Raw genomic sequence first — 13,067 nt, forward strand, 5'->3', positions numbered from 1 at the left:
AGGTGCTGTATGCTTTATAACTCCCTGTCTTTTTCTTGTTTGCACTTCAAATGGAGTCCATTTTTATCTGTCTATCTCCTGCTGAGAGAATCTGATTTTATCATGTGTTTCAAGGAAGCTATTAAAAAAACTTCAATCATAAAATTCTTCTTTCCCTGTGTATGTTTCTCTCCCCCCACCTCTCTCAGTTAGAGTTGCACTGTCACATTGGTTATATGGCAGGATACATTGATTTTATTTGCTTTATAAGTTGATTAGCTAATCCTCCTGCAATGGAATCTTTTTTTTTTCAAAACCCTTGGTTCCTATGTTTTCCTTAGCTGGGTCCGCAGGTGGTTTGACTTTTGTAGGTCTAGGATTTTGATGTGTATGCCACACTTTCTCCTGTTTCTTTGTTTTTAGTAAATGGGGAAAACTTCAAGAGTGACAGCTTCAGGGTCTATACACATACAAAAGGAACAACATGAACAATGCCAGCATACTCCTCCTCCTCACTTCAGGATCTCAGGAATATTTCAGAACTGTAAAAAGAACATACTAACTGATATAGCATTGCAATATCAGTGTTTTGGTGGCAATATATAAAAATAGTTGAATCATAATTAAAACAAGTTATTAGCCTAAAAGATCTTCCTCTGAAAATTAAAAAAAAAACCAAAACAAGCCAACAAACAAACAAAAAACTCCACCCTGAAATATAAAATTTGGTAGATATCTGCATTTAAGTAATATTCAAATTAAGCTACCAAGACTGTGAAAACATTAAGCATGGATAAAGCCATGCATTAACTCCCAGCCTTTTGCTTTTGTCAGTTAATGTCAGACACATCATGCCATATCAATGGAGATGAACACTGTATAAGTCTTAGTGCTGGTAGAAAAGACATCAGCATTGGATTGTTGCATTCTGTGCCTCTGTTCTTGAGCCAGCTCCACATGACTAATGCTACAATGGTGCATATGTAACTGAGTTTTAGTTTGCTGCTAAGATTGACAGCTCTAATGAAAAACAAATAATATTTTTGGCTGAATAGCTAAGAATATTTTATCTTAAGCCAAATGGAAAGTTGTGCTTTGCCCAAAAGCATGTTTATTGTTTAATGTGTTTTTACCTTTTTATTCAAATAAATTGTGAGCTAGAGAGCTGTTTTTAGCTGGAAAATCAGAACATTTCATATTGAAAGTACTTAAACTATTAAAAATGGCAAAAGAGTAATTTAATAGCAATTACAAAACACCTTAATTGGTATCTGTAACTTTTTGAACATTTTGAAGATATAATTAAGAATACTTTTTTCAATACTAGATATTTCAATACTATCAATGAATTTTTGCCCATTTCAGTTTGCAACACCTGTGCTCTTTTGAAGAACACAGATGGAACCTCAGCAACCTGGCTGCTTGTTCTACAAAGTCAACAGTAATTAAGTGTTAAAGTATTTTTTTTTGGTGCTGCTTTTGAGCAACAGGCTGGGAAAAGTACAGACCATTTGGCCAGGCTCTGAACCAAATACAAGGAGCTGGTAGAAAGAAAAGTGGCTTCAGGAACTCAGAGCCATGTGGATCTCACTGGCTCAGGAACTCAGTAATTTATGAATCTATTTCAGCTGCAGCAAATGGCCCTTTCATGGCTTACAGCTACCCAGCAGAATTTAGATTATGTTTTTAGGCTCTGATTTTAAGAGGTCCTCGACTGGTGGCTGCAGGGGGAAATTTCACTTGATGTCAACTCCTTTTTGTTTCCTCTGAAATGCCTCGTGTTAACAACTGCAGACAGCGCACCAGGCAGGCCAGGGCAGGGCTGGTGTTTCCAAAGGTGGATTTCTGCTCTCCAGTAGCAATCATTTTCCCAACCACCAATGGTCCTTCTCCCCTGGGGCCCCGCTGAACCCTGGCAGCTCTTAGACTGCCTGCAGGAGGAGGGACTGGAGCTCAGAGAGCAGAGAAGAAAAGCTGGGAGGGACACTGCCATTCAGAGGCCACCCCAATACACTCTTGGTAGCAACCAAACTGATGCAACAACTAAATCAGCAAATGTGCCTTTTCTGTGTTCTTGTAAGAATCACATTTTTATAGCTCTTTTTCTCACAGCTTGAAGACAGCCCCCTGGTTCACACTTATTGAAGAATCTGGTGGCATCCTGGTTTCTCTCTCACATCTACTCCCTCTCGGGCTGTGCCTACACAGGCACAGATGATCTTTGTGTTCGCCTGCATTTGCTTACGGACTCCAAGCTCACAGGAGCACTGTGCACACATACACCCATGGAGCCTGTCATGTCACAGGGGTGTGTGGCACCAGAGGTGCTCCATGAATTCATGTGCTGATGGCTTATGGCCACTGCTGTCCCCCCGTAACAGAGAGGAGAGCACATTTTTGGATACTTGTGATGGCTTGCTCTTGGGGATGGATCACTACTAATATCTGAAGGGGCCAGTGCTTTCCAGACAGATATATTAAATAACTGAACACTGAGCAAGTTGTGAGGTGCCCCAGCACAGCTGCAGCATTCAGAGGAACTGCTCTCGTGCAGTTTCCCTCGCAGTAAGACAGTAAAACCACACTAAGCTGAGTCCCATACCCAGCTCAATAAGCTGCTGTGACTGTGAGTTCCTGTGTGGTTTGTGGTTTGCACTCTACCGGCTTGATTGGCTGCACTTCATGAGGGAGAGGCTGAGATGCTGGGCTGAAGATTTGTGTGTCCCGAATGGCTCCACAGACTTTGGTCCTTGCTAAGCATTTGTGCTGAAGACAGGTTGTTATGAGACTCGTGCCATTCCCACACTGGTTTTTCCCACCACAGATCCTGAAAGACCAGAGTGTAACTACCTGCCACAAAGGTACAGATCTGCTTGGGGGCTTGCTTCTTTTGCTGTGAGGTTTTATGGGTACATGCATTGGCTAAATTAGCATTGCATTTTCTACTGAGTTAAACAACTAAGGGCTTATCTGCAAGGCTTGGGATTCAGTGTGTTTTCTTTTCCACTGCAGGTGCATCAGGTTTTTCTCCTTGTCAGTGGGGTATCAGGACCGTGCTCAGGAGGAGCATATTTATTGGAACAGAGCAAAGAAAATAATGAATAGGAATTTTTTTTTTATTAGTCACAAGCACAAGGCAAAGAAATAATCAGTTTTCCCTGGTTGGGAAAAATTGAAGGCTGCTCTAGCAGAGATCAGGCTATTGTGTCTCCGAGACAGCCATTGTGATCGTACTGAAAGGGGCAAGATGCCTAGAAAGAAAAATGCTTTAGGCACCTGGAGATTTGGCATTGTTGACCCTCCTTCTGCTCAAAACCAGGGCTTTGCTGCTCAAGTAAGCTGCTTTTCCTGACCTGTTATGTCTTCTGTGAAATGTGGTGGTTTCTCAAGGGGTCAGATGGGCATAATTTTTCCTAACTTGTTTTTAAATGTTGTTGTAAAGCTTTTTGATGCATTGTAAGCATAACAGGCCATATTGTTATGAGACACATCTTTAGACTGGAGTGCTATAGAGCTGTATGGCAAGGTCTTTCATGTGTTTCATGTGTGTTTGTGTGCATAAAGTTCATAATATTTGTCTTGTAGGAGCAAAAGGACATCAGTCTCCAAGACATGATTTAGTAGCATCCTATCAGTACAATATTTTCTTGGAAAAAACAATAATCTGAGCTCTCTTCAGCAGCAGCAGGAGAGCCTGTCACATTTATAATTGTCCAGTGAAGAAAGGTTTAATGATAATTGAGCTTTTAGTAAACGGGTATGGCAGGAGGAACTGGGCTTTGGGGTGAAAAAAAACTACCTACCAGTTATGTTTTGGCATGGAAGACCACAGATGGTGCAGCCAGCAGTGCCAGTCATCCACTTGAAAGTGGAAAAGAGAGAAACTCATGCTTTAGCCTCTGCTCCCATGTTTTCTGAATAGGACAAAACTTCTGGCTATCATGATTCCACAGTCTGGCAAAATGGGTTGTGGAACAGATAGGAAGGAAACCTGTTTCCTTAGCAGTGGCTCAGTGAACAAATGCATTGCTCTTGCAGTGAAGCAGTTCCCTTTGCTTTCCTATTTGGTGACATTTATTCATTTATTTTTATTTCATTCTTGCATTTGAACTTGGCAATCCCACAAAGAAGAGAATAGGCACAAACAAGCACTGTCATTCCCTTTTTTATCAGGAAAGCAGAATAACCTGGAGATGGATGGATATGCACTGTGAAATGCACACAGCTAAGTTTAGCTTAGTTTTGCTGTCTAGATTTTGGAATTACTTTAATCTCTACCACACCCTTCTGCACGCATCTCCTAAAATTGTTAAGACTGACGGATCTGCCTGGACAAAACAGGCAACTTTCAGAAAAAGGGGGCTCTGCTGCTCGAGCAGGCTGTTTGTCCTGATCTCCTACGCCTTCTCACTTTACTTTGCATAAGGTAGAGCGGGGCTGGAAGCTTTTCTGGTTTCTGTAAGTTATAGCCATTATTCTAGCAAGAGACATCACTTTCCTCTTCAAACTTCCTCTTCCTTTACCTGGTTACATGGAATTTCTTTTTTTCCCCCTGATGATTACACTGACTCTTACCACCATACAGCAATGCCCTCCGCTTTTGCTGATTCAAGGGCCAGCAGTGCAGTTGTGATGTCCCCTGCACCATGTTACACTTTGCCTTCCCAATCAACTTGCAGCTTGACAGCAGCTCTCCTTAGCCACAAGCAATATCTGAAACTTTGGCAGGCAAGAGGTTGCTATTAAGCCACAGTTCTGGAACTACTGCTGTAGGCAGTCTCTTTTGGGTTTTTTTTTATTGTCTGATACAATGAAAATTATCTTCATTCTCTTCCTTATGTTTCTCCCCTTAACATTGTTTTCACTTGAAATTCTCCTCTTAGTGGAGCTGTAATATATATGTGTGTGTGTGTGTGTGTGTGTGTGTGTGTGTGTGTGTGTGTGTGTGTGTGTGTAGGTATATACATATTTTTACATGTATTTATTTATACATGTGTATATATATGTGTATATACGTATACACACACCATAAAATACACTCTCTGGCAAGTTCAGTTGCTGGTATCAGTTAGAAGAACCTACCCACTGTGGCTGACAAAACACCACATGTTTGACAAGTAAGGAAGTGTTACTACCAACAGTTGATATGCCTGGGCCATCAGGGCTCATTTTAGATTGCATGGAGTTTTATAGATCTAAATTAGAGCCTGATTTCTTCTACCTTTCTTCCTCATCTCCAGAGTCTGGTTTTGGTCTAAGAAGAATGTAGCAATTCTGTCTTTTATTATTTCCTCAAATTGCTATATGGAATCATAGAGTCATCAAGGTCGGAGAAGCCTCCTGTAATCGAGTCTGGCTGTTAACCCAGCACTGCCATGTTCACTGCTAAGCCATGTCCCAAAGTGCCACATGTATGCTCAGTACAATGATGGCAACACACTTGATTTAAAGCTCGGGGTTGACTGCCAGCCATATCCCAGTCAGCACAAATGTTATGCATAACTCCCTCGATATCTTTCAAAAATCTTTATTTTGTAACTCCCTTGAAGGAGTCCTCGGCATCTTCTTAGCTTAGCTTTCCACCAATCTTTGTATATTTGGCCAGCAGGAATGGAAGTATATTACCATCAGTAACTTTGTCTTTCCTGCACAAGCCTTTCATCTTAATGTCTGCACACATTTTTGCCAATTAATGGGTGTTTTACCCATCCATAAGACAGGTGAGTGTGAATTCTTTCACTTTATAATCTGGCCCACGTACATGAGCGTGATGACATTAAGATGACAGAAGCACTAAAGCTGTACCAGACTAACTTGACAATCTGCAAAAAACCCTGCTGCCCTGAGAAGGCAGTATTGTGGGTTTTGGTACCCCATTCCATTGAAATATCTCTATGCACAGCTTCACTGAAATTTTTAAATGTGTCCTACATTCAGAGAGGTGAAGTGACTTGCCCAGGAATGCACAGAAAATCTTTAACTGACCTGGACTTGGAAAATTGATTCCTACACTTCTTTTTTCACCACTAAACAAGGATGACTTGTTTCTGCATTTTATAGTGATAATTTGATTTTAAATATGATTTCAAATGACTGTTTTTTTAAAGGGGGGGAAAGGGAAAGAGACTTGCACAAAGGAGAGTAGAATTGGTAGAGACATCAGCTAAGCTAACAAATGTGTGTACTATAAATTTCATGGTTCAAGATACAAACTAATTCCCATGGTACAGCCCTTCTAGGGGGCTGATACTGTACTCAGATGCTTCTGATGCTTGATTGCTACTGTCCTAGGGATGCTGAACTTACCCCACTGTGTGTTCTGGTGGAGAGGAAAGGTATCTTTCTTTTCTTTTGACTTTTGTCCAGAATGCTCTCTCTGAAGCATAGTTGCTGTCTATTATTTCTAGAAGGATTTCAGATAGATGAGAATTTTTAAAAATATGTTTTGGAATGGTCTGAATTCTTCCTGTAGCTTTTTTTTTTTTTTAATTGTTCTGCTAATTGGAGAACCATGCTAAAGTACCTCTTAAATAATAACTAAGCAGGAGGGACTACTCTTTGAGGAATAAGCTTGCTAAGAATGGAGACATTATCCTAGCACTAAAATCAGAGGTCAGTACTGTAAAATATTATGAGGTAAAAGAAAATTAGTTGAATGCCTAAATGAACATCATGTGCTAACACACGATGAAATTCTTCTTTACCTATCTTTGAATTCTAAGATCCATCCTTCCTCTCTGTCCCCAACTCAGTCTTTTTTTATAAATGGCTTTATCTTTTTGGAGCAGTGTACAGTACTAATAACATGCCACTTTTCCCCCCCAAGGCATTGTATACCTTACGTTCTCTAGTCTTTCCTTTCCAGTTCCCCAGTTGTTTTATTTTATTATCTCATCATGAAAAATCCACCAGTAACTCGCAGAGCACAAACTTAAACCCTCAGAACTCTGACATTCCTTTTTTATTTTTAAAATCTAGTTACATAAACAACATCATGCTTCTAGGTCAGAAGCACTTGCAATCCAAATAGGGATTATCTTAGGATATGGACCAAGTTCTGAAATTGTCTCTGTGCATAATCAGGCTCTGATAATTGTTTTTCATGCTAAGTGTAGAGTGTCTAAAGCCAGGACACTGGAGGCTTCTCTCTCACTGTTTGACATGGCACTTGCTGTACCACATCAGACTGTTTGTCTGTCACATCCACTACACTTCTCTAGTAGTGGTCAAAAATATTGATTCTGAGAAGGGTGACCAAACCCTCTATGAACCAAGTACGCACACCTCCACACAGGGATGGAAGAAATGCTTTCTAATTCTGTCAGGGAGTTTAGTTTACAGTTTCAAGTGGTATTATCAAGTTTCGAGCTGTATTGTCATTACACTGCTTGGACTGCGCTTTCTTGATAATTCTAATAGTGTAACAGATCTCTGAGATTAAATCTATCAAAACATAAAAAACCTCCCAATTTCCTCAACTCTCAAAGATAACTGAGTCTAGTCTGTAAATACTTTCCCATCATAGACAGAAGATGAATCTTAGTTCATTGAAGCCATCAAGTACTGCTACATTCTCAGTAGAAGGGAATGAATGGCAGGCAATATTACATTGCAATAAATTACATCAGTGGTGTCATAATCATGTTATTACCTTCAGCAGAGGCCATGTGCAGCACTTGCATCTTTTGCCTACTGGTTTGACATAGCACATACTGCTGTATCCTGTACCCCAAGTAATGACACCTGTACCCTGAGCCTAAAAGGTTTAATGCTCTCTTCTCCATTGGCTGTAACAAGCCCATTCAGCAATGAAAATCTCTGAGTGTTTGTGTTGTCGGATTAGCTTTAAATGATCTTCAAGAAAATATTTTTCCCTTCCTGCAACATCACAGCAAGGCAGCTCTCAGTGGGGCTGACACTGCTGCTCACGGAGTTTCCTCATTGTGAGCAGCAGCTGCTTCACTCTGTTTCCAGCAGCACTGAAGCCAACTGCTCCTGATGAGAGCTGGTGCAGGTCCTACTGTCCACTGAGAAGCCTGGTGTGAAGTGATGAACATTTTGAAATGACCATTCTAACTGTGGGCAGTTCAGGTGCCTCGAAATCTCTATTTGTAGCATCATCAGACGGAGTAAATCAAATTCCAAGTCTTCTACGAAGGGAATTTTTTTAATTAAAAGTATTGTAAAGGTAAAGAAAACTTGGAAAAAATCTTCACATATTGTCGATGCAAGATTTTTGTGATCTTTAAGCAGAATAACATTTTGGATTAATTATTCCATTATTGTGGCCATAAAAACAAATTAAAGATCAAACCCAGAGTGTCAAGTTTTTTAAAGAACCCATATTTAAGAATAATTTTACTTAGTAAATTAATTATTAGATTTACGTGTAACGTCTCAGGAAATTCATTATGTGCCCATACAGTTAATGCTGTAATTCTTAATGTATGCTGTGTACACTGAATCTGTACTTTAAGTTCAAAGCTCAGGTCAGCTGAAGGTACACAGACATAACTAGTACCTCCATAGTACATACTAATTAATTTATTTTTATTTTCTAACTAGTTTTCAACATTATTCTGACTGTTTCCCTTGACTGTTGAAGTCACTGGAGCAAACAAGGTTGAAGCAAGCACAAGATGATGTCTGTAGAAATTAATCATTCATTAATAACTGCAACTGTGAAATGGGTTTAAAAATACTTTCTTATATCTCCAGGGCTTTTGAGGGTCAGTTGTTTAAGCATCCTGAGTTTTATTATTAATTAGTTTTCTTACAGAAAAGCTTCAACTGACTTTCAGACACCGTGGACGTTGGAGACTCTGTACTCTGAGAAATTATACCTTGATTGCAAAAAATAAGCAGTGTTTAATAGTCAAGTGGTTTACTCCAGGTGTATTGCCCCATATGAAATCTCAGGGAAGGAAAGGCACAGATGATTTCATGGCATTGTAGCTAGCTGTGGCCAATGCAAAAAGCTTCCTTGGAGGTGTACCCGTACCAGCTCAGTAATAATTTCATTGGCAATTTAATGATCAATGGTTGTCCTGATGTAAAAAAGAAAACAGAAAACCAACTAAACACTTCAGTTCTTGAGATGCAGGCAGTCATAGCAGAAAAAAACCCAGTCTCAGCAAGCCCTTTCTAAAGAGAGGGGTAAGGGAAGAGTGAAAATAGAAGGGAGGAAAGATGAAGTGGTATCCCAGGATAGTTGTTTCAGTACTTCAGGAAAAAAAATTCCTTTTTCTGACTTGATTTCTTTTTCTTTAGTAGTGCCTTAAAGCTCCCTACATCTGCTTTTATTTTGTCTCACTGTAATAAGTCATCAACTGAAGGATCCTTTCACCTCCACCACCAGCTAAAGAGATTTTACCATTCCTTGCACACCATACAGAGACACAGGGAATGGTACCACACTTATAGCCACTGCTTTGAGTCTTTTAAGTACTTTGGGATTTCAGCTGGTAATTTTGGGGAGATTTCTAAGGAAAACCTCAGTGCTTTAGGAGGTACTTGACTCAAACAGAGTCAAGCTCTTTTCTCTGAGTCAATACAGAATGATGTGCCTGAGCACATTTCTTGCACATGAGACCTGCATCTGTAGGTTGATTGCCTGTGGTCATCAATTATCCTTCAGTTAATTGCATAAGCCTAAAGGCATCTTGCCCTGATAACCCAGGCAGGTCAGTTTGATTACAGTTTGCCTTCTGCATATCTGACATTTCAATTTTAATTGGGAAGTTGTTGCTTCTGCTCTTAACCTGCTGTGCACTGCTGAAAAGCACTGGAGGATGGATTTTATTGTTAGGTGAAGGGATAAACAGAGTCAGGGAAAGCAGCCACCAAACTAGAGGTGTCCTCCAGAGTAAAGCTGGGGTCAAAGGACACAGTCATCATATTTTGACATTCAGACTTACCAGTTCAGCTAACCAATACCAGGCATGTCCAGAGAAGTGTTATTTTCAGTAAGGCTGCAGGAAATAACATCAGAGCTCATAATAGGGCTTCTTCATTAAAGTGCTGGGTAGTTTTAGCAAGCAAAGGCAATGGAACCGGTGTAATTCTTTCAAACACACCAGGGAGAAGCTATACAGCAATGTGGTCTGTGTCTGGTACTGCTGCATCCCCACCCCAATGCAGTCTGTCAGGACACCAGATACACAAAATGAGTCTGAATATAACTCATTATTTGTGAAATGCATTGGGAATCTCTTGGAATGAGCAGCGGTTATTTTCCTAATGAATTACTGCTGTTTTGAGCAGTTTTGTTTGTATGTTTAACTTTTTTGCTTTAAATGGTTTTTAACTTTTGAGCAGAATGTTCTTTTGAAATGTTATTCTCCTTTTCAATGTAAATACTGGCATGATATTTTTAGGAAGTGGTTTTGAATGCATCATCTTCTGCTCTGCAATCTTGGATGCTTCACTGACTCAAACTTCAGAAGGGCTGAACATCCACCGCTTTCCTTTCTAAGCTGCAGAGATGAGCAAAGTCCAACTACCATCAGACAGAGCAAACAAGAAAACAGTAGTCCAAAATTCAGTAAATGCTGTGTGGATGAGTGGATTAGCTTTTTTTACAAAGATGATCACTTTATAAAGTATAATCGTTTTTGTACAGCTAAACTAAAAGACAAGGCTTATCTATCAAGGCAAAAGAGGCAGCCTACTGTAATCAAATATAGCAAGATATGCGGTAGTAATGAATCTGAACATTGTAGTCCTTAAATCTGAATGCAAGTGAAGTAGATACAAGCAACTGATAGAAAGCAGAGCAGAAAATGGAAGTCCGGTGGGCATAACAGGGTTTTGATTTTTTTTTTGTATGGAAGCAGAATTGCCGTGCTGATAAAGTTGTTAGATGTTTTCAATTTGGAAAAAATTCATCTCATTCATCATGGAAGTAATCACATTAATCCCTGTTTTGCTTGGTTAAATCTCCATGTAGCAGTGCACGGGCCTTGTTTAAGTCTCATGACGAGTAATTCCTGCCACTGCCAGTTTTCTCACTGCACAGCCTGTGAGAAAAGCCTTGCCATGATCAAAATGCATCTTGAAGGACAAGAGCTGCACAGTTCCTACAGTTTCTGGCTCTCAAAACCTTCTTCTGCAGACTTTCTAAGTATTTAGAACAGGAACACCTTCTCAAATGCTGTATGAGGTACATGACATGTAGTGTTTTCCACTGTGCCGAGTTAAAGAACTGTTTTTTCCAGTTTAGAATTTTCCCCTTCTTTCCTCTTCTGCATTGTTTCCTGAGTTCCATCTCAGGAAAGAATCAGATTTTTGAAACTATGTAATAAGGGTCTTCAGCACACAGAGTTCAGGAAACAGCAATTGTAATGATAGCCTCATTTTAGTGTGTGTTTAGATAATATGTGCTTTATAATTGGAGTCTAGCACTGCAGTCAGTACCATCTTATGAATGCATATTGAAAGGAAATCTCAAATAATTTAATGCAGGTCTTCTACCTAAATGATTTCCATATGTCTTTAATCTAGACATGTGTATGATTTATATCATTGCCTGAATGACTTGTGTTTCATTAGAGTAGTCACTATAGAAAGATGAGGTTACATTCTCATTTTGTGTGATTTCAAAATTAACCCTGCTGTGGGCAGGGGCTTGAACTGCAGGATTGCCACAAATCCCTTTTAATCTACTAACTGTAGGATTCTATAGACAGCTCTGACCCACTGATTTTTGTTATGGAGCACCATATGGAAAAATGCCATTTGCTTCAAGTGATTCGCCATGTGGGTAGGAAAGACAGTGAAAGGCTAAGGAGAAAAGATGTAGCAAAATAAGTAGTCCAACAGTACTCCAAGAGAGTTCAACAAATAAGATATCAATTCCCTGATTTTTATTTTATTTTTTTTTCCCAACTCTTCCTCATGAGATGATCCTTAGATGACAGCACTGATATCAGCAGAGTGTGTTGTGGAGCATGTCTTGTAGGAACAACTGCGCATGATGTTTTATTGTGTTGTGGAAGAAATAACTTATTTTCCTCCCCTCATAGACCATAATGTGATGTTGAATGTAACACCTGGCTTCTTGAAATACGTACACATTTGTTTCTCAGTCTTAGAACAAAATCAAGGTAAAATAATCGTACTCTTAAGCTTAAGGGAGCTGGTAGGACCAAAGCCAGTTCTCAGGGGATCTGTGAACTGCCTTGTAGCTGTTGTAGACCATGTTGTGCCTCTGCCCAGATCACCTAAACTATGATATCCTCAGCACATCTGGAGGTCCCACTGCTGCTCAAGACCCTCATGGGTTTTACAAAGGTCTTTGGTGTGGAGTCTCCCCTAATTGCATCACAAGTTCCAGTAGTTGCTAGACCTTTTCCTCAAGAAGTGTGCCTTGAAGTGGACTTACTAATAAAAATTGGATTTTCATCTCATTCCATTTTATCTTCTGTACAAAGCCAATACAAACACAGTGGGTAAACTGGAATTGCTATAATATGCCTGCGATTGCCAGCCAAACAAATCTAAGAGTACATTTTCTCTAAACTTTTTGAACTAGAATTGCACTCGCTACTTAATGGGACATAATCTGCAATGACTTGGCCCAACGTTTAGGCTTTCAGATAATGAAGCTTACAGGGCTTAATACGAATCCAAGCATCAGGAATGTGCACTTTTATTTTCATTAAAGCACTTTTACTTGGAGATTTAACTACTGCTCCTCAGTGGTTTGTATGCAAACTGTGTCACTGAGCAAAAATGACTGAAACTGAGAGAGACAATGTCCATTCTGTATTCTGTCCCCAAGGTTAATTGAATGTGCTATCAATAACTTGCAGAATAGTGGGGGGGCATCTGCACTGGAATACTTTGAGAGGCTGCCACGTATTCCTTCCATGGAAATCTTTAAGTAGGTGGTTTACTGCTAATGATGCTTGACAGATGTATAAATTCCAGTTTCTGCTGACACCTGCTCGTGCTCTTGGGTGCTCCTTGTCACCCACATGCACGCAGCTCACACACCTACCCTTCAAGTGTACACAGACCAGCTCGTTCCGATTTGTATTTGCCAAAGAAAACAAAACACACATCACCTGAAGTATGCTCATGGGACC

At 39.9% G+C, this 13,067-nt stretch overlaps 1 protein-coding gene across 1 annotated transcript in view; it reads left to right on the plus strand.

The window, feature by feature from the left end:
- The first annotated feature begins 2,725 nt into the window (after nt 1–2,725).
- GRAP2 (GRB2 related adaptor protein 2) overlaps nt 2,726–13,067 on the plus strand; it is a 39,672-nt gene continuing 29,330 nt past the window's right edge. Inside the window, exon 1 of the mRNA XM_058805562.1 lies at nt 2,726–2,840. The gene's annotated coding sequence lies outside the window, so the exon portion shown is untranslated. The remainder of the gene's footprint in view (nt 2,841–13,067) is intronic.

The sequence above is a fragment of the Ammospiza caudacuta genome, chromosome 5 (assembly GCF_027887145.1).
Source record: "Ammospiza caudacuta isolate bAmmCau1 chromosome 5, bAmmCau1.pri, whole genome shotgun sequence".
NCBI lineage: Eukaryota > Metazoa > Chordata > Aves > Passeriformes > Passerellidae > Ammospiza > Ammospiza caudacuta.